This window comes from Agelaius phoeniceus, chromosome 13 (assembly GCF_051311805.1).
Source record: "Agelaius phoeniceus isolate bAgePho1 chromosome 13, bAgePho1.hap1, whole genome shotgun sequence".
In the NCBI taxonomy this organism is placed as follows: domain Eukaryota; kingdom Metazoa; phylum Chordata; class Aves; order Passeriformes; family Icteridae; genus Agelaius; species Agelaius phoeniceus.
In genome coordinates this window covers 4508869-4531936 of record NC_135277.1, presented here as the reverse complement: position 1 = coordinate 4531936, position 23068 = coordinate 4508869, and the positions used below count along the sequence as shown (strand labels likewise).

The window sequence follows — 23068 nt, the reverse complement described above, 5'->3', positions numbered from 1 at the left end:
CTGATTTACAAATTGAAGGAATGGTCTGAATTTCCCCACATTTCCTTGGATTGCCTTTTGGCTCTTGTGGTGTGATTTTATAAACATGCATCATCTGAGATTAACTCAAACCTGAGTGGCTCCAGCCCACAGATTCTCCCTAAACAGACTGTGAATATTGTTTAAAGACTTCACTCACAAAAAGAGTTGGAATCTGAATTATTATTCAATAATAAATAGGATAAAATCTAGCTAACAATATTGCAAATTAAATGAAAGGTAACTTAGTATAAACCTGTCTCCTGCCTATAAACAGTATTAATTGTTGTTTTTTTGATCAATGTACATATTTTTCTATGTACAGGGTTATTCAGATTAACTGTCCAAGTTTAAACTAATTTACATGGATTATTACTTTTCATTCCTTGCCTAGATTAGTTGTAAGATTAAACCTGGAACAATTGGATAGATGGCATGGAGTACATGTACATATTTACTTGAAAACCTGTGTAATTTGTTTATATATAAGTATTCACATTCACAGAGGCTTTACAGTAGGCCTGGAGAAATATCAGTCAGATATCTGGGAGTCTGTTGCATAAAATCTGCCCTGGACTATGTCCTTAAGCAAAACTGGTGGCTTCTTTTCTGGAGAAAAGAAATGGAATGATGAGGTACTTATGACGAGGTATTGGTTTGAGAGAGGAGGTAAGTTAAAAGATAATCAATGTTCAGTAAAAGTTACAAGGTAAGCACTGTAAAGAGTAAATGGATTTTAAAATGATGTTTATTTGAATTCTTTTGCTTTACACAGTCTTTAATTAGTGAAACACAAGACCAGATGATTACAGCACAACAGAGATGTTCAGTTAAATGCATTACCTACTTCTCTTCTGATGTGCCAGTGTACAAGGCCAGATTTTGCCTATATTTACACAAATCCAGCATCACCAAACTCACTTTCTGCCCTCACTCATACCAGGCAATGCCACAGATGATTATATTTTCCACTTCATGAAAAAATACACAGAGTCAAGGGCATGACTGAAGGCCCAGTGGAACCAGGGGAAGTCTCCCTTTGGCTGCAGTGAGCTTGGAACCAAGCCTTACATAATTGTGAAATATCCATAAGATACTTGGCCACACATGAATCTGCACTCTGATATACTCTGTATTAGTATTTTTTGACTGTAAAACTAGTTCACTTCACTTATTTGCTGTACATTTATCAGAAGATGATGTTGGTGCTTCAGATGGGTGAGATTTGGGTCGTAGGTATGTTGGAAGTTACGGAAATAGAAGCAAAATAGTAATCCATAATTTTTTCAGATATTTTATCATAGAATCATTTAAATATATCACCCTTCAATGATATAAAACCCTCTTTATTTAGAAATTAAAGGGGGTATTTTTAAATACAAAAATTAAAAAGCAATGTTAATATATGACCTTATTACTAATTTTTGATGTAGATAGGGGCAAGTTTTACTGAGATGGACTTTCAGTTCTTTGTTCTTATATCGTTCTGATATAAAGCATAAAGTAGCTAATTTATTTATAAAAGCAGAAAATATATGTGTGTGTATGTTGTGGGATGTGTTAAAGATTTTCTTACAAACAGAAATGAAAATAAAAATGGTTTTGCCTTTGCTCGTAGCTGCTGCTGGTGGTTAAAAGTTGCATTCTTTTACCCATAAGAATAGAAAACATTTGAAATATAACATTATAAACCAAGGATATATGACATGATTTTATTTGAAGAATGAACTGATTTTGTACTTACTGATAATTCAAGCAGAGAATTGTTTTAAGATATCACTGCAGGTAATGCCAAAAGGAAAGTAGCTTCTCTGGCATATGTAAGATGGAAAAAAGAGGGTATTCCTGAAAGAGGAATGCACATCAGTCAAAGGCATCAATAAATAAAGCTCTTTTTCATATGTAAATGGGAATTTCTAAACTAAAAAGGTATTGTTTTATAAACAGTGAGATAATATTCTTGAAAAAGGTTACCAGTGATTACATAAGTTATCTCTACCATAAAGAAATTTAGAGCTCATAGTTGCTCTTTTCAATAAAAAGGCTTTTCATCTACTCTCACACAGAAAGCCAAGCTCTGCATTTTAATTAGAGATAATAAATAATTATATTAGGGAACTGAGACTGTTAAAGTCTTTTTGTGATGCTGTATAGCTTTATCCTTCTCTAAACATGTGAGTATATACATTCAACTTTTGATTCACAGATCACCTCAAAGGAAATAATACTTCTATAAATATGATCAATATTTGGGGTATTTTGACAAGGGCAAAATACCTTTATATGCTTCAAGGAGAATAAAGGATCTTAAAGTCTGTCCAGTCTACCCAAAATATTAAGTGACCTGAATATAAATGCAAATAAATACAATAACACCACCCCAGAAAATACTATTAAACTAAGGAAATATGAGGTGACTGGATTCTTCTGGGAAATGTGTTGTCCTTAATGTCAGCAAACTTTGGAGGAAGCCCTGCCAGAGCAAGGGTCTGGTGTTGGGTTTAATGCAGCTGCATCAGCTCTAAAGGAAATACTGGAATTGTCCCTCTTGTTTATGCCTTGAAGCATAAATTCCTCTTTTTTTTTTTTTAATTTTTAATTTTTTTTTTCGCATTCTTATTCTCACACATAGGGGCATCTTCCCTGTGTGAAATTCGTGCACCAGAGTCAAGGGCAGGAAAAACCCAGAGGGGCAGCCTTGCCCCGGCTCTCCCCCCGCCCAGGGAGCAGCTGAGGTTGGGAAAGCAGAGAAGGAGCCATTAGAGTGGGCTTTGGGATTGACACTGACCTAGGGCTGCCATCCCACATTGTCCTGCCATCTGCACAGACGTGAACTTTGCCTCCAAAATTTGGCTTCTCAATTAACATGTCCAGCTGGGGGGAGAATTCCGTCATTTGCCTAATATCATTATTGCCACTGCTCTGACATATTAATATTAAAAATATATGTGGACAGATCAAGGATTTGCCTAAGCACTTCTCTTTTTATTTCACATAATAGGCAGGAGGTGAAAGAAGACACAATATAATTTGAAAAGCATAACCCTGATTAGGCAGTGATTGGTACACAGCTAGAGCTTACATTTAAAAACATTTTCATTATTAGCAGTGCCTGTCAAATACAATGTTTTTTATTTTTTTCTGTCCGTTGTGCAAGTAGATGCAAGGTCATATGATGTTTTAAGGCTTCAGCAAACAGAAAATTATTTGTATCTTACCAAGGTTTTTGCAGAACAGACATCTTAAGATGAAATTTTTGCCACAGGATATTCTTTTTTAATTGGTGATTTTGAGAAAGCAAGACTGGGGCTTCAGTTGTGTTGTTATGGTATGGTGGAATCAGTGACTTCTCTGGGTTAGGCCTTGAATGCTCCAAGCTTGGTTTTACAGAATTTGCAGGTCTTTTGTCCCTCCCAACAGTGGCAACCTAATAGGATAATGAATGAGACCTTAGATGTTGGGATCTGGGGAGATTGGAGATAGAGTATAATTGTAAAGCTTGGCATGATGCAGCTCCTCTTAAGCTCAAAGATGTTTTAAATGGATAACTAACAATAACATTATATTTATATCCAGTCCCCTCTGGAGAAAATAGCCCATTTTCCATACTCTCAGCAGCATTGTACTGTATGCAACATAGTGCTGTCTTCAAAAAATACTTCTAAAGTGAAGAAGTCACCTTGAAAATATTCATATTCTGCTTGTCTCTGAGTGCTGAATTGTTTTCAGTCTTGAGCCTATTCATGTGTGTTTACTGCTTACTTTTTATGCCTCAGAGTAATCACACTGAACTTTCAACAACTTGTGAGTAAATCTAAATCTGCCAGTAGCTGGGCATGTCTCAGTAAAATCTAAAAGTTCCTTTGAAATTTACCCCTGTAATGTGTTTGTAAAAGATGGGAACTTTAAAAAACATCTCAGTTGCAGGAAAACCTCTTTTTCCTGTAAGTGGAGTTTCTCATGGGTGTTTCCTTCATGACTTTTAAAGTTAAGGATAATTCACTTCTCTGTTACAAGGAGTCTTTTTGGAGTGAGATGAAATGGTGCAAGTTTCCACATACTAACATGAGAATTTAATTCTTCCTGGTCTTTTCTTAAATCAGTATCAGTGCAACACATAGATGAGACCTGATAAATAATAACCATTAATAAAAGTTCTGAGGATTAAATTATTCTTTTAAGTGTACCACGTAATTTTATCATAACAAAATAGGGCTGTGAAATATTTGAAATATTTGTTTGTCCCTGATTTAATTGTAAAGGAAAGAAATACAGCATCCTTATATTCTAGATGGAGTGGATGACCTAACTTGTGGCACCTCTGTTAACCCTGACACAGTGGAATTCTTTCCAGAGTTTTCCCATGCTGTGCTTTAGTGACATTACAGCTTCTTCTCAGAGCATTTTAAACCCTGTCTAATGCAAAGTATCAAGGGCAATAGAGGAAAAGAACCAAAAGAATTGCAGCAGGAAGCAAATGCCTTGCAGATATTGGCTGTAGAGAGGAGAAGTTCAGTCTCACTGTCTCTCCAAACTAATTGCAAGCTCTGGGAAGCTGAGAGTGCTGCTGAGCACACCAAGTCAGGGGCTGCAAGGAGATGAGAACAGCTGATAAACCTATGGCACATCCCAACAAGGCAGTTTGTGTCCCTGGGGTGTTTGCGTGGCCTTTTGTGACTTGAAACGATATTAGTGTTTCAAGCTGCTTTTAAATCTTGCCTCAAGCACTTTGGATTTGCTGTTGGATCTCCTCTGTAAACTCTCTCTGCTGAAAAAGTTGTTGGGTGGACCAGTGGTGAAATGACTGTGATGGCAGGGAGGCAGCTCTGGAATATAGACACTGATACTTTGAGAGGTCTGTGGGCTGGGAATGTCCTCACACACTGCCCTCATCCCCCCCATGATCTCTTTTCCTTCTCAGTGAGAACAGATTTACCAGAAATGCTTCAAGCTTGGCTTTACAGCATTTGCAGCTCTCTTCTCCCTCCAGTGTTGTTTTTCTTTGGGAGGTAGATGATATCCCTCCTCTGTTTGGTTTATTCCCCCTTGTGAAAAATAAATCTGTTTTCAGAAATGCTTCAGATACTTCCCTGTGAGCAATTCTGTCTTCTGCCTCATGCCCCAAAGGCACTCTGAGCTGAGCTGATTGAAGGATTTTAAAGGAAGACACTGGCAATGTTGATATACCATATAACTCTAAGGCATCTTCTTAAGCAGATGCTAAAAATGGATTATGGTTTTTATTCCTTACTCACACTTCATCTTTCCAAATGGCTGATTACGATTTTCAGCTGCTTATTTCAACATCATTTAGTGGGTAAGAGGAGGAAACACACATCCTGTTCCTGCTCCCATCTTCTAATCCTTACAATACAGCTGTGATCCCACTGTTAAGGTCCCTACTTGAGAACTTTCCAGGAGCTGGGCTGGGTTTTGGAACCCAGGGTGTCACATGTAGGTTTGAGCATCAACAAATGAACTGAAGCTGAATAAACCCAGGACTGAAAAATATTCAAAATTATATTCTTGATGGAGTGGATGACTTAACTTGTGGCACCTCTGTTAACCCTGACACAATGGAATTCTTTTCAGAGTTTTCCCGTGCTGTGCTTGCTTTAGTGACATTACAGCTTCTTCTCAGAGCATTTTAAACTCTGTCTAGTGCAAAGTATCAAGTATTTCCATTTCTATTGTAAAACTAAAGCAAAAATGAATGGAAATTTCTGGAAATGGAAATCTATACAATCCTGCTGTTCCCATTCACCATGATAAAGGAGGATCCCAAATAATTTTATTGACACAGGTGAATTAGGGCTAAAAAGTTATTAGAAAAGCATTTAAGGTGAACTGCCAGCAGGTTTGCCCTTCTACATTCTTCACCACTTTGAAAGAGGAAAACATGGAAATAACCTGGTCTAGTGGAAGGTGTCACTGCCCATGGCAGCAGAGTGGAATCAAATGATCTTTAAAGCCCCTTTTAAGCCTAAAAATTCTATGATTCTTAGATCATAGGACATGGAAGATTTTTGAATACAAATCACATCTTTAATTTTATATAAACTCTGGTTCATAGTCAACAAAGCGATTCTTCAATAAATCAAATTGTTGGTGTCAAGTTGGTGTCTTCAGGCACTTAAAAGTAAGGCTGGGATTAGAGATATTTCAGAGAACACTGTAAATTTTGCTTTGACAATGCACATTCCAAAAGGAGTTATGAAATTTTCCTGTAGGTATTTATGCTACATCACTGGAACATTATGGGAGAAGCAGCACAATAACACCACATTTGTGGAAATGGCACTTTGAGAATTAATAAAAGTCACAAATGTTAAGAGTTAAACTGCAATTGGGATCACATCTGAAGTTGGCTCTTCACCCAGGTGCTTTATTATCTGTGGTGTATTGGTCACCCTACTGGTGTGCCCAAAACCAGGGCTCTTTTCTTGATTCAGAATCTCATCTATTATCTGTTACAGCTTAGCAACAATTAACACATCTTCCCACTTCCATACTCAGTACTTATTCAAATCACTCTTCTGACAGTTTCAAAGGCTGTAACTTCACATTATTTTTTCATCTTTTGCACATGAACTTCTCTGCCTTGGTTTTATTAAATGGAAATGCTACATAACTACTGCCAGGAGACTCAGGCTGAATCTGGACCAGAAGCATTAACTAGCCCAAATGAGAAATACAAACTAAAAAGCTGTCTGTCCATTTTGGAAACATGCAGATAATGTGTGTGTCACTTGAAATTCACATGCATTTGGGATCAGCAAAGAAAAGTAATATACAGCAATGATATCTTTGATCATCGAAAGAACTCAGAAACATAGGAACTGTGTCGAGTGTGGTTATCATCAACCCATTTTCTATTCCCAGTGCACAAATCATTTCATGCATTCTACAACCCAAGCCACGATGCTGGGCTTCAAAAGCAATTTCAGCAGCAAAATAAGGTGCTTTTCTTCAATTTTCAAGCCATTTGTACGAGGTTAGTGTTGTTTACCCACCTGGTACACTGATATTTACATACCCCTTTAAAGAAAATTGGTAGGTATGATTTATGGAGTACTGTAAGAGCACAATTTTCCATGTAGTGCACCTAATCTGAAAGGGCACTTGCAAAGGTCACTCTGGCCATACAAATACCAAGTCTTCTCTTTGGAATAAGTTAGGATATTCATTTTTCTTGGAAAATGTCAGCAGTACCCTACTCCAGGGGTTAGTTTATGCAGATAAATGCGTAAGCCTTTAATCTTAAGGCAAAAATACTCTACACAAATGTAAGAGAAGTCCATCTATCACTGTTAAGACCTGTAATTTGTTTTTATTTAAATCCCAAGCCAGGGCAGCCTGGGCAACAAAATTGTTAACATGGTAGCTCACATCTGAGCCAAGATTAAAGTATATAAACATACATCTGCTTTCAACCTGGGTGAACAATACACCATGTCTTCTGAAAGCCATAATCTGGATTTCCAGCATCTCAAATATCTGCTCTTGTTTTGCTACTGTGAAGTCTCAGAGTGCCTGACCCGAGCATGTTAAATTGTGCAATAAGTGCACCGTGTATTTCCAGCATTTTATCTCTCAATGAAGAACAGTGACAAATGTTTTTATAGTAAACACATCATAATAAAAAAAAGATTCATTTTCCAACTTTGGACAAAAAGGACATAAACCTAAGAATTGCTTAAAATCATTCCAGTACTATTTTTCATATAAAAGATTGATTTATATATATATATTTATGTAGGGAACGCTCCAAGGGTTTTTTTGTTCCATTTATATTGGCCCATCTTTATCATTACTAGAAGTTGTTATTGACAACAAGAAATACTTCCATCTTGGTTGTTAATCATATCCATGTGGGAAGTTGTTTTTATAGATAGTTTTTCATGCCTGGTTTTAAATCATTTGGCAGAATATTTTATAATGAGGAGTCTCAGCTTTATTTGAGTTGTCTCAATAGCCAGAAACAAAGACTGTGATCTTAATGAGGTCTAGAAGATTTTAAAATGAAAATCATGTTGAAGAGCTTTTTAGAAGTGGTGTTTTCAATGTCTAAACTGGGGAGACTAATACATTGGGAGTTTTTTTCAGGAAATGCTGGTCAGTACTACTAAAATTTGTCAAGGTGCATAAGGATGATGGATATAGTTGGTAGATCCAAGTTCACTGCTATTATTTTCCCATTTATTTTTTTCCTATTTAAGCAAGGGAAGGGTGATGCAACATACAGTGCATCCTTATTTCACATGAGCTGCCTTTAAAGAGATCTGGACACTGTGTAATTTATTACAATTGCAAAGATGTGTGGTTCAAGCAAGGTGAACCAGTGAGTTAGGAAGCTCCTCAGGACTTGATGCAACACAGTGATTTGCTCTGGAAGAATAATTCTCTTTCATGTGTTGTAGAATGTGCAAAATAGAACTTACAAATGAAATCCTAAAGCATGTTTTTGTTAACTATCTTGTATTTTTCTCCAGTGTGATTTTTGTCAGTTATTTCTAAGGGTAAAGGCACTTTACCTGTTAACATACAGGAAAATTTCAGATAGGAATTTACCTGCAGGTCTAATCCTTTCAGTCACCTTGGATGATATCCTGGGCCATCATTTTCCCGTGTGTGCACTGTGTATGAACACTTGAGATTGACCAGTTCATGGATTATGAAAAGGAATCTTTGCAAGGTGTTTTTAATTGCAGAGAACAAGAGGTACATGTATTTCCTTCTAGATTTGTGGGTACTGATTTTTTATGGGCCTTGGAAAAATTGATATTCCTCAGAGGCTTTTGGTTTTTCTGTATTGTTTTGTTTTGTTTTGTTGTAATTGCCTTATCAGAACAAACTTAATACAGGGAAATGAAGAAGACAGAATGCTTCAACAGAAGAATGCAATACTGGTCAAAACAATTAAATTTTCTTTTTGCTAATACTTCTAAAAGTGAAGTTAAAAATTTCCTCTGTTAGAGGACCTCAATATTTCACTATGGACCATGCTGAAATCTTCTGCAGCATCTCCATACTGCCATTAAAAAAAAGTAACACAAACTGGATGAGATTCCAAACAGGCGATTAGTTTGCCATTGAAGCATAACCAATGCCTCAACTAAAACAAGCAAACAAGCAGTCGAACATGTGAACATCATTTTCTATCATTTCTTTTTGATGTGGATTGGATGGCAGAAATCTGGGATGCAAGCCATGATGTAGATTTTCAAAATTGATTAGCATTTTAGGACAGTGGCAGCAATTTCCATGGCGGTGTAATTTATTTTAAGCTAAAATTGATTAGTGGGGTTTTTCTTTTTCTTTTTCTTTTTTTTTAATGTGCACCAAAATTGCTATGCAAATCAAGGTAAATGGAGCCACGACATGATGGTGGAAACAAAAATGATAGTAAAATTTTAACTCGGGCTAGTGAAGGCCAGTCAATATATGTGGATGACTGGGAATGGTTTTCCTTGGGTTTACATGACTGATTTATAAGTGTCAAACATTTCTTGTGGAAGAAAGATTGTTTTGTCCACTGGCATAATACTGATGATGGATAAATTCTCTTTAATTCTGATGTGGGTATAGCAATTCTGCAGAAATTCCATTGCAGCTCAATGTTAATGCCCACTTTAATGTTTTGGTGACTTTGAGAGTTGGTTTTGCAACTGTTCAGTCCATCCCAGCTGACTGCTGGTGTAAATGGATGGTATTTTTACAGCTCTTTGACTTCCCCTCTATTTCCAACTCACAGAACCATTCCTTACAGAAACTCTGTTCTTTTGGTGTTATCAAACGCAAACAGAAAGTTAAGGAGTGAGTCATACCAGGGCAATTCTCAGAAGAATGAGATCCTGCAAAGGTCAGCTTTTCTTGCTCGTCAATTGTTGACATTTAAGCATTTATTTCAGACGTTGCTGATAATGTTTTCTGAGATAGTGGGGAAGAATTGCTGTGGTGGTATGCAATTATGAGCATAATGAAATGCAAAAATGCAAATAAGGTGATACGTGCCAGTCCTTTTGAGTGCCTTTTGTCAGAATTGCAGGCACCATGAGACTTTGATAGATACCGTGTCAGTACTCATTGCTAGAGCTGTGATATCTTTTAAAGAAGCATCTCTAACATGTTATCACTGGATGCTAATTAGGAGTAACCTTTGAAGATGAAAAATGCAGAGGTCATATTCAGTAAACTCTAAAAACAGCATTGAACTAATTGTGTTGGTATCATTTTGCTGCACAAGACAGCATTACCCTTTTTTATGCTGTATTTATACATCTGCTCTCTAATACCCAGTTCAATGATATTTAGCATCTCTTCTGCCCCAGGGATTTTTTTTTTCATGGGGCTGTTTCCTGTTCATTAAAGCCTCTGCATTTTGGGTAAACCATTCTTGCATATTTCTTAAAAATTTAGCCATTATCCAAGGTCTTTGTAACCCAGGATAATATGAGATCAGGGAAAGAACAGCTGGACAGAGTGGACAGGATAAATTACAATACAGTGAGATTGGAAATCAGAAGAGAAACTGTTCAGTGATGAAACAATGGGGCTAAAATGCTTTGGTAGTTTTGAGAGGGAACGTGAACTACTTTAAAATTGTTTATAATGACAGAGTTGCCTGCAGTAACTGGGACATGACTTTGCTGAACCAGAAGGTCCTGAGTTCCTATAAAGTGCTGGATTTTCACAGCCAGGTACCATATCTGCCATGCAGTTAAAATGGAAAGAAAAATCCCATGTATTTAATACTTTCGACTAGAATGATTTTGGACTTGGAGCATGCTGGTGTGATAATGACGGTTTTTCAAAGCAAATGCTTTAAATTCAGCATTTAAATCATTCTATTAAGTTTAGCATCCATAATTGCACTTACTGTAACGACTCCATACAAAGGGAGGCACTTAAAAAGTTCACTGCTGCTTTGGGGCCACTATTTCAACCCATCACAGAATTAGGCTCAAGAGCCTGTGTGATTATTCCACTTTGCAAGGTTGGATACAGGTAATCTTTTCTTTCTTTTGTAGTTTAAGTGAGCATGATGTAAAAATAACTATTAAAATTTTGTATCCATGTGTTTTGCCTGTCAAAGAAGCAGGACTCAGACATGAGAAACTTTCAGATTTTGTGTGATTTCATCCAGCTGGATTTACTCTTCCAAATTCAAAACACAGTAAGATGTCAGACCCAGAGAAGGACTACAGGAAAATGTGAAATGAAAACAAAAGGAGGAAATACTTTCAAACAGTGGACTGGCTTAATCAGCCCTTATACCAGTTAGCTCTTGCAATTCCCCTAGAATCAGGGATGAATCAGTTCCTGAAAAGATTTCTTCAAAAATTTTTTCTGTTGCTAAATGTTCCTGAGAAACTGAGAAGAAAATTCCAAAGGCAAATATAGTTGTTCAACAGCCACTGAAAAATGGGGCACATTGAACTTAATTGCATGGAATAGCTACAGCTGTCAATACTTTCTTCTCTTTTTCAGCATCTAATGTATTCAGATTTTAAGTTTTTGACGTGGAAACCTTGAAAGAATTAGAATATTTCCTCTGTTTGTGGGTTGTTTTCCATACAATATATATCAGCTTTGATGTTATTTCACTGGGGAACTAGTTGTCAATCCCTGTATGCAGTTTTTTTTTCTTTCCAGAACTTTTAATGTGGTTTTCTTTTATGATGCTCTCTCAGATATAAAGCTACTCTACTTTGGCTACCAACTTAATCAGTCCTCATTATAATTATACTCAGCATATTATCAACTTTGTATTGCACTCAAAATTACTTGCCCCTGGGGAATGATGCCAATAAGAATATGAAACAGATCTCAGGCAAAACTTGTCTCTCGTGTTCCTTGCAGATTTAATTTTTTGAGGGCTATCTCTGACACTTGAAATAGAAGATGCTGCATTCTGAAAACTCCTTTCTTGCTCTGTCTTTTGTATTTGTCTGTGATAGGTTCCAGTTGTCAGTGAAGGCTCCCATGTGCTATGATAATGAAAGTGATAATAATTTTTAGTGTTACCGTAAGATTGTTTTGCCTCTGTCACAAAGGCTTGGCTGTAATAGAAAATCTCTATTATACCTGGACTCTCTAAATGAATTAAAGCAAAGAGCATATACCTGCTGCTTTAGTCCTACTCTCTGCAGCATGTCAGTAAATTTAGCTTATGGGCCTGGTGAACTAAACAGGTATGAGGTAAAATTCTTGCTGAATTCAATGGAAAAAATTAATTCACTGCCCATGTTTGCAAAGCTTATTTGTAGTTTTTTAAATGAACAGTGTGGAAACCAACTGATTTTTACTGCCATACCTTCAGTATCCTATTTTCCTATCAAATTATGACCATGATGTGGTAACTCTGGTAATTCAGATTTGTCCTGTATGAGGATCACTGCTCCGAGAGGGATGCTGGACATCCTGGAATTGGATCTGTGTCTCATCACTGTTCATTTCTAAATATACCAGTTCAGTTCTACTACTGGGTGTAGAGACACAAAGTCCAGCCTGTGCCTCATTCTGCCAGTTTTGCTTCTGTTCCAGGAAAACACGAGCATCTGCCAGGACTGGGTTCAACATGGAGTGATTCAGTTTTGGAACTTGCTGCATTTATTTGTGACATTGCAGCAAGTACAATTAATGTTTAAGCTTAATTCAGGACCTGAGAACTAGATGAGTATTTCTGGTGGAGGCACATGCTGTAACCAAAACACAAAAACCCACGAGGGTGCATTGCCTGTCTTCTGTGGTCTAGCAGTCTGTCTGTACAGATTTCCTCACAGATATAAGGAGACTGCTTCTGACTGTTTTCCAGTGAAACAGACTCCAGCCTGATTTTAGATCTAATCCCCAGTTGGTCTGACATTTTTATGTGACATATAGTTTGAAGAAAAATCTGCACAAGTTGCCAATGGTTTGTCTTCTTCAGAAAGGGTGGGAACACTGTGATTCTTTCTCCTTGATTACCACTGAAGCTTAAAGGTGTTTTTCTTGTGCTGTTAGTGCTTGGATAGGGTAGACATGAAATCCACAGAATGCTGCTCCAAAATTCAGGGGTCTAAAGAAAAAGATAAACATCCCAAGTTTACACAGTTCAGTCTGAGTCAGAACAAGATAAATGTGACTTAGTTTTCTCCCTGTTTGGATCAGTCTGATTTTTAAAGATGTGCTTATAATTCCCATCACTCAAAAGAGTTTGGATCTGTTTTTCAATTGAGGAAAAGCCCAGCATCACACATGTAAATAATTAAAATCCTTTAAAATAATGTTATTTAATGTAGTCAAGGGAACCCATGAGAGAGAGGGGCCACCTGGCAGACTACATTTCCCAGGTTCCCACACAGGTGGAAGCAGAGGGTGCCACCCATTCCTGAGTAGAAATACTCACATTAGGTAGGCTCTGCCTTTGCTGTAAAGGAAGATGTGGCTCTGTGTGAAGGTAGCTTTCTATCAATTGTAACATCTTTCCCAATCTCTGCTTTCTCCACTAGCTGCTTTTCTTATTATTAACATTTTGCTGTTTTAACAGCCGTAAAAACATCACCTTTTAAAGATACCCCTTTCCTTGGTTCTCACTGCTTTGTGTTTTGTTCTAAGCTTCCTGTATCTTCTGGGCTTTTGTAGGACAAAAGGAATGTCCTGCTGGCTGGTGCTGCCTGGTTGTAGCAGAGTTGTGAGCACCTCTGCTGGCAGTCACCTGTGTTTCTGCTGCCAGATATTTCCACCCCTTGGTCTAGGCAGTTAGTGGATGCTGTAATTACAGAAAGCTGTTGCATCCCAATAAACGTTGGTTGTGAGCTAATGAGGCTCAGGCCTCTCTTGGAGGGAGAGACCCTTCTGTGCTCTGTGAGCAGCCATACCCAGGGGTGCTGGTTGCTCCAGGGGTGCAGGAGGAGTGTGGTAAACATCAGCTCTTTGAAGACTTTGCTTCCTTACTGGTTTCCCTGCCATACAGTTGGGAGGGAATGAGAACACGTTGCAGTCCACCCAGCTCAGACGTGGCCTGTGACCCAACTATTGCTGCTGGCACTGCATGATTTCTTCCTCTGGATTCTCCAGTGTAAGCAGCCAATTTATGGTTCCTTCTTCCACTGAAGGGGGGAGCAGCTCTGTGTGCCCTTTATGCCCCACTCGTAAAAGTCTGGGCTTAATTTGGCCCATGTGAATTAGGGCTGTAAAAACAAAAGGCAGGTGAGGTTTGCAATGCTGGGCTGAGCGAATAAATCACTTCTATTCTTTTTTTTCTCTTTTTTTCTCCTTCTTTTTTTTTTTTTTTTTTAATATGTTAATGTGATACTGTGAGCCTTAAATAAAAATCCTCATTAATGAAGGAAAACGAAGGTGGCTCCTGAACTGTGTGCCACAGCCATGTGTGTGACACTCCTCCACTTTATTAGCCTGCTCCACACCTCACGGCGCTCCCAGCCTGCCCATGTGTTCCCTGGGATGGGAGGGTAATTAGTTCCCCATGCTGCCTGTGTCCTGGGCCTCTCCTGAGCAGAGGCTGACAGCCATGTGTAGCATTGTGATGTGGAATACTGGTCATTAGGGACACAGCTGAGATTACCTATCTTATTTCCTTCCTGACCTTGGGTCAGAGCTGAAGCACAGCCCCTGGGGTGAAGGGTTTGTGTTTTGTACCCAGCACTGCCATGCTAAGCAGCTCCCTCAGAGCTGGCACCTCAGGGAGATGGCAAATCTTAAATAAACATCATAACTAACATGGGTAATGGGAAGGAAATGGCCCTCTCTCAATAGAAACCCACTTTGGGGCTGTGTTACCAGGAGGGCAGTGAGAGACTCCACTGTGTGTGTTTGACATTTCTGGCATTAATTGTAGCCTCAAGTCTGCATTCCTCATGGTGTAACTCCAAAGTGGGGGGGGGGGGAAACCCAACCCCAGACCTGTGCAAAAGTTGAAAAATGTTGAATTTCTGGTGTAAAAAGGCTGTAAGTGGGATGGATGTTCTCCCAGTGCAGGAGATGCCAGGGTGTGGCTGAGCTGGGCAGGGTTCTGAGAGTACAGGATGAAGGTGCTGTGGAGCAGAGCTCTGTGGGATGCTCCCACTGTGCCATGGCTGTGATTCCTGGCAGTCAACAGCACGACTCTACTGGAGGGATTTTCCTATTCCATGCAGATGTCGAGAGGGAGGCTGGAGAAGGAGCAAGCTGATGACATCAGGGACCTGACAGGGGAAGGAAAGACAAGACAAAGGACTGTAAGTCATGTTTCTGCAAACAGTGGCCCAGAGCAGCACTGAGCCTGGACTGAAGTGAGATGGCTCCTCAATAATTGGCTCCTCTTAGAACTTTAGGGGCCAGGGAAGTTGTAGCTAAACCATTATAAGTGATATATACTATCAGTTAGGTCTTCCTAATAATCTGACTCTAATATAAAAATCTCAAATTAAAGAATAATACCTAAAGGAATATTTTTCCTTTTTTATTTCACTTACTACTCTCCATTAGTGGATTTACACAAGTTTTATATTCTGAGTATGGCAGAAACACATGCACAAATAAATATCAGCAGATAAATTACAGGCTCACCTCTTAAGATTCCTAGAGCTATAATTAAAACCATGTTTGTTTTACTGAAATGGAGGTATAGCAAATCTTTTTACTGAAATGTAGGTAGAGCAAGTCTTTATATAATACAAGATTTTTATCTCTGTATCTATATAATTTATGTAATACGATGTACTCGATTAGCCAGTGTTAGTTTAAATTCTTCATGGTATTCACTGATTTCATAGCAGTGACTATTTTGTCACAATTCAGCCTGTTATTTTACAGCTGGCTCCTACCACTGCTGGTAGGTAACTATGTGATATATAACTTGCAAGCAGTCCTGCTGTTTGTTACTGGCAATTAATTTCTCTGGTGCCTTTCTTCCATTCAGGCCAGGCCTTTATGTTCTAAATCCAGCTATTCTAATACTCCCCACTTCTGCTGTGTAGAAAAGACTCAGACTGACAGATTATCGCAGGGCAGTTAAGCATGTAATTGCTCAAATGAGTTAAAATCCCTTCAAATATCTGTCTTTGTACCTCATCACACCACTTCATGGACTCAAATATTTGACAATTGATGAAGATAAACTAAAAGGATCTTCATTAGCTACCAACCACCGTGACAAGCTTCTTTCAGCTAAAGGCTGGTGAAGTTTGGGACTTATTATCTACTTAAAAACTGCAGGAAAGCAGAAAAATACTTCAGTGTACTTTAGACTAGAGAAAACTAGAAGCTTACATGGTAGCTGGGGTCAAACAAAACCGTGGTTTGCTAATCTAGAGCTGTACTTGTTACAAATGTGCAGTAAAATACCCACGGAATCTTATGGGATAAAAACATAAAGGAAATATTTCAAGCTTCTGAGAGCAGCAATCATCACAGCCTCCCAGCTGATGGTAAATACAGGGATCTTATTCATTGCAATGCAAGTGGGCAGCAGAAATCCAGTTGTTTAAATGATGCCCCCTTTTTCACTGCTTTGCACTTGTGCCTGTGGGAATGAGAACTTTGACTTTTAGTGCAGCCACCTGGATTTCAGGTGCTGTGTCTGAGGATGCTGAACATCATTACATGGAGCAGGAAACTCTGGGAAGGTGGCTGGGCAGGCTGTGAGCTCACATCTGAAGATGCCCCAAGTCATCCTAAATTTTAGACACACCAGTTTTATGATGGTTAGGGGTTTTAAAATCAGCTGATTTCATGTTGAAGTGGACTGCTGGAGCAGTGCCAGTGTTTTTGAGTGAAAATGCAGCTACATTGGAGTAAGGTAGGGGAAAATAATTGTGGCATCTATGCATAGTTCTGAACCAAGTGGAAGAATTCTATCAAACATCAATTTTCATTTCTTCTTGGAAATCAGTAATTTGGGGTGGGCTGCTGATGTTCCAAGGGGTGGCTCCTCAGGGGTGTCCTGTGGGCTGCTCAGGGGCCACCATCCCTCAGGGATGTGTGTGGTACTGTGGGATCCTCCATGGGTGTCCTCTCAAGGGCATGTGTTCCCTTCCCTTATCCCTTACCACTGAAATCTGTCAGGTGAGGATTTTCCATGTTGTATCCTGTGACACTGTGGTACCAAAACTGCCCTGGGGTAAAAAGAAATAAAAGTATTAGAGTCCCATTTAGTATAGATTATTTTTTCTGTTTCAACTGCCTCCATCACGTTTATTTGGACGATAGGATCTTAGAAAATTCATATATAACACATTTATGGTGTGTGGAAGGGTCTTCTACTGTTTATTTAGTGTTTAAAATGGTTTCTGTGCTGATAAGAGCAGGAGCAGGACACTTCCAGTGTACCTCTGGCCCTATTGAAACAGGGAGCTCTGCCAGACTTCTGCTACTGCTAACTAATGGCCAAGGAAACTGAATCCCTTATCCGTGGTGGAACACTGGAATTGTTGTATTTTAACCTCCCATATGAAATTAAAATACAGTACTGCACATTTCAAATATATTTTTTAAAAAAGCATGATGCCTAAAAAACTCGTTTTGATCCTTTCAAGTGCTGGACGTTCTTTCATCATCTTATTCTGCACATGTTTTTAAAATTAAATAAAACCAAGCCAACAACTTATCAATGTTTTTTTTTCCCTAGATCCTGTCCCACGTTCTCAGTGGCCAGTGTAAAACCCTCCACTTGTTTAAGTTTCCTCACACAGAGATGAAGCTTGGAGTGTTTTGCAAAGGATTCTGCTCGATTCCCTCTGCACATAGTAAGTTGAACTTTAAGCTTTCTATTGAAGTTAATCACACTTTCTCTCATGAGTAAAAAATGTTTTTAACATGAAACAACAGTCCACTGAGGTTTGACAAACTATATTTTAATTGTAATTGATTTATACCAAAAGATAAAATGAGTTAATTAGGGCATGCTATCAGAATTAGTGGCAAGGGAAATGCTCTGTAAATCTGGCAGGTAGGGGGTAGGGGATGAGAGATTTTGAAAGGGAGTAGGACACTGGCATTTGTAACCTCCTAGTGCTGAACTGAGCAATGAAAATATGCTACCTCTGGCTTTTGCACTGATTGCACATGTGGATTTTCTGTGCTAAAGTCTAGATGGAGGTTGAGTGTAATCCAAAGAGATTTAATTGGATCTGTGTGACTGGTACTCCTTCGTATGATATGGAGAGTATTTTCTTTTTTCCATCAACAAAGTGCTTCACTGCCATCAGAGTTTGTGCCTAGTGTGAAGGTAGGCTCTGGTTCTGTGAGGCTGCCAAGCTGAGCCTGATCCAACACGAGCAAGTTTTCGGAAAAACAGCCCCTTATTTATTGTTTATGTTTCTGGTCATACCCACAAGTTCCCTTTCAAGCTGTTGTTAGCAGGTGTCACTTTATGCTGTTGGCAGTGGTGTGCAGTGTGTCACGATTATGGCTGTAATTTGGTCATGGAAAGCTTAGCAGAAATCCAGTTGTCATGGTGGAGGCTTTACAAGGGGTTATCTCACCATCAGAAATGTGTCTTGTGCGGGCTTGTCATCGTGGAGGCACGAGTCATGAAAATCAGATGTGTGCTCGGCTTCTCTCAGCTCTTCAGGGGATGTGCTCTGTGGGTAGGGCTGTGTCAGCAGCCTGAGGTGAACCCCCTTTCCAATCTGAGCATAGCAATAATTGCTGTTGTGTGAATACAGGTGTGTTGTACAAAAATATGCTTTTTATCTAAAAAAAGAAGGCCTTTTGTTCCGTTTTACATGGAGCGGTTTTCAAGGTGTGCTGAGGTTTAACAAATCCAGCTGTTCTCCTGGTGTCAGAGCATTCAAAACATGGGAACTTGTGTGATATTTAAGCCAAATTTAATTCTGTCCCTTGAAGAAATGAGCCTGGAAAGACTGCAATTTAGACTGTCAGTTCCTATGTGATATTATTTATTCTGTGAGATATCTCCAGAAGATGCTGCACTTCTGATATCCCTGTATCAAGACCACATGTGGAAGTCACAGGGAAGAACATTTTCCCTTCAGACAACTCTTGCAAATAATTTATATATATTTTTAGCAGATATAGTGGCATAATCTGGTGTGATATTGCAAGACTGAAATTTGATGTAAAGAGCTAAAGAAGTTACATGTAACACTTCAGAGATGAGAGTCTCATTCACTCTCCCTATGGGACTCTGTCAGATCATGCCAACTCAATGTTTGTATTTTTTTTCCTTGATTTACGTAATTAGGATCCTGCTATTGTAATATCTGAGATAAAATGATTATTTGAGAAAGTTTGATCGGTGTAGACTTTAAAATGTTATGGAAATATTTCCATATGTGAAGAAATCACCATCCTTAGGAAAGGCTGAAAAGCCACAAATGTTAATTTTGCAAATGAATCTGGGCCATCTGCATATTCCTGTTTGTTGGGTTCAGTTGCCTTGAGACCCCTACAGCATTAGGAGAACTGGGTGACTTGGTAAATTTATAGGAGAAATCTCTTCCTAAAATTACAGACTCTTTCTAATCACAGAGAGCTGGTTTGGAAAACACACAAGACAACAATAGAGAAGGGATTTTGGTGAAATTTAGTGCTGCCCTTTGCATTTCACCTTTGTCCTTCTCATCCATTTGTGGAGTCCTGTTCTCCTCCTGCATGACAGGTGAGGTTGGATGTGAGACAGTCAATACAGTTTCTCATGTATATTTCAAAGAACAGCAGTCAATTAACCTTGGGAGAGTTGGACATTCTCTTGTCTATAACAATAGGCTGAGATGCTAAATGCAATCAGAGTATGGGCTCAGAAGGGAAGAGCTTGAGTCTCTCACATGCAAATAAGTCATACTGAGATCCTCTTCCTGCTTTTAAAATCACATTTAAAAAATGTAATATCTTTACCAGGAAATATTCTGACTTGCAGCACATTTTTTTTCCTGGTGTGGCAGGGCATTATTATTGCTGTTTCAATAGCATCATGTTAAACTCATCTTTTATGAGTATGAGGACAGACAGGGTCATTGATCTGAGTGTATCTAAACTAAACTTGATCAAAGATGCAACAAGGCAATTGTCAGTGGGGTGAGGAAGTGGGCTACATAATCATCCAAAGCCAAGCTCATTAGTATTTCTACTGGTATGGCCAAATTTTGAGTACTCAGGCCTCTGCAAGAGCAGCTCAAAGAGCTTAGGAATTTAAAAATCTGGTAAAACCAGTGAGACTTCTAAGGCAGGGAAAAGAGTCACTTGCCCTAAACTTCCCCTTTGCAATTTGGAAGTTTAGAATTATCTTTTGAAGTATTTACCCATAACATTGTCGAGGCAGAATTGTTCCTATTTATTTCTTTGTTACAACTGTAGCAGTCACATTTTAAAAAGACTATAGGTATAAAAAGCAACAGATTATGCTCTTAGAGGAAAAAAGTTGTTGCTTGGATCTGACTCATCCCTAAATCAAAGATGGGATGAGTATCAGAGTGAGCTGTGTTGTATTTCAGGAGGTATTGCTCTCAGGTGAGGAGTCCTGTGTGTGTGTATGTCTGTGAAAGGCATTTTATATGCAGAAAGGATCATAGGAAAGTAGCAGAATGAAAATTACTTTTTCATATCTGTCAGAAAGAAACCCCTGTAGACATTGCTATCCTTGCAAGGACTCATCTTCACCTTATATAAGGACTGCACTCATCTAGTTATTTTAAATTGGTTGCAAAATACAATTATACATAAAGAAGCACAGTAAAGAGCTCTATCAAATGCAGTAGAGCAGTAAATACTGTTTTCAATTAAACACTAATCTAAAGGATATTATTTCACTGTCCAAGACCTCTCCAGATTTATCTTTTTTTAAACAAACATGTTTTAATTACAGAATTCCATTTGCTGGCTCTGAAAGTTTGTCCTTTTAATGAAGAAGATATTTTAAAATTACTCTGTATAGTTGCTTGCAGAAGGCCTCATCCTGAATTTCATTAACCACTCAAAAATTCCTTTGAAGTTTTCTTTTTCAGTGAAAACATTATCAGGCTCAGAGTTGGTATGCTACTAAAAAAGAGTGTGGGTCAGAGACTCATACTTGGCAAATCAGCACATCTCTGATTTAGATGAAATTACACTAATTTAATTCAAATGGGACTCTGAACAACTGTTTTAGTGTCTAAAGATGTAGTATAAGATTGTTAAATGTTTTAAAAGCACAAACCCGTGTATTTTTCAGCACCTGAATTTTGGTTCAAATGAGATATTCACAAAATACTAGGTTGGCTTCTGCCATTCTTGGAGCTGCTTCCCTCCTTTCCTCATGCTATATCTAATTATACTGTATTTTTTAGAGTTGATTAAACAGTTATCCAATAATGAGATTCAACTGTAAACTACCTCAGGAAAAAAATAGGTAATTAGAACTGTTCTCACCTCAGTGTGACAGCATGGACAAACACCCCTTTTCTCCAGGTCACTGTGGGATGCTGCTAAACAACACATGGCTGTTTGTGGATGCAGTTTTTTGCATGATTTAGATGCTGAACTGCCTGGATTTGCCATAAAAAGCAGCACTTGTTTAATTTTTCACATGCCCAGAAGTGTAGGATGGGGGAAAAGGTCAAAATATGGCTTAGAAAGTTGTTTTACAGTTTTTAGTTGGTCCAGTCATAAATTCTTGTGGTTGGCATTTCAACAGCAAGGAGTCCATGTAGATGTGGATTTTGCCAACACTAAAGAGTAATCAATAATCACTGAATTCAGTAGGAAGAGATTGCATCTTGGGTCCCCATAGTGGCAGAAGTTCCCCTGACTCCCTAAAAAAAGTTTTTTTCCCCTGGACTTGTTCAGGAATAAAGGCTGTTCAAGAGATCAGTTACAGCAATGCTAAAATATCTATTTGTGGGTGTGCAAATCAGTATTTGTAGAGCAATATCAATTCTCCAGACTCACCTGGATCCACCAACCAGGTGGATTCATTAGGGATTCATTACAGAGAGGAGGTGGAGTGGGAATGCAGTGGCTTACCAGCAAAATGTTCCTCATACATATAAATAAATTGCTTTATTCATTTCCAAAAACGAGTCGTGTTTGTCCTTGAAGCAGTTGCCTCCTCTTATCTATCTCTTATCTCTTATCAATGTTCTAGGAACATTGTCCTGAGTAGTGCTGGGTTTTCCAAACACCTCTGGAATAGGTGTCCTAATTCCATTAGAGGTCAATAGGCTTTGTATGCCTAAACCCTTTGGAGTCCCCTGAAAATCCCACTTGTAGAGCACGGCATCATTGGTTTAAACTGTTCAAGGCCACTTGAGGGACCCTCCAGATTTCTTTGGTCTTTTCCCAAGAAGTTCCCAGTGTTTTTGAAGGTCCAGCTGCCTGTTTAGGAGGCAAAAAGCTGCCCCACACTGTGCATTAACCATCACAGCTGATGTGAATAGCAGTGTCTGAACCTACAGCTGATCCTGGAGTCCAGGTAGGAATTTCCCATAATCCAAAAACATCCAGGCCCTTTGGCTTTGTGGTGATTTCTGTCTTTGCTTGTTTCCTTGTCCAGGATTATGACCTCAGGAGCACTACTGCTCCACATAAAAGATTACTAGGGTAAAATTAAAACATGTAAGAAACTTGTTAAATGTTGTCAGGGTTTATAATTTAAAACTGCTATGTTATTAGATATTGGAACAGTACAAAAGGTAACTCATGCAGAGGTTTTAACCTCTGGCCCTTTCTATGCCAATTAAAGTATAATGTATAATGAAATTTTAATCTCATGTAATTAAGCACAGTATTAATTTTGTAAAACTGGAAAGGCTTTTTAACCTGTATTAATCTTCCTTTTTGAAGAAAGTAAGTGTGTTTCTTACGTTTCTTACAAGTTGCATTGTTTCTTTTTAATTAAAGGAAAGAATTAAATTTCTTTGTTTATACAAGTTCATAAAATATTTTTCTCTACATCTCTTCTCCTAGGTTAAATATCAAAAGCAAGTTGTTTGGGTTTTTATTCTTATTAAGAAAAGCATTGTTGAATAGCACAGTTTCCTCAGGGTAAGGCAATAGACTACACAGATTTAATTAATCAAGAATATATTTATACTGTAAAATGTCTAATGTATCATTAAATCCTTTCCTC

The 23068-nt window shown here is 38.4% G+C and overlaps 1 long non-coding RNA gene across 1 annotated transcript in view; it reads left to right on the top strand.

Moving 5' to 3' along the window:
- The first annotated feature begins 17627 nt into the window (after positions 1-17627).
- The window catches only part of LOC143695176 (uncharacterized), a 287719-nt gene continuing 282278 nt past the window's right edge, over positions 17628-23068 (top strand). The window contains exon 1 of the long non-coding RNA XR_013184161.1: positions 17628-17747. This is a non-coding gene — a long non-coding RNA (uncharacterized LOC143695176). The remainder of the gene's footprint in view (positions 17748-23068) is intronic.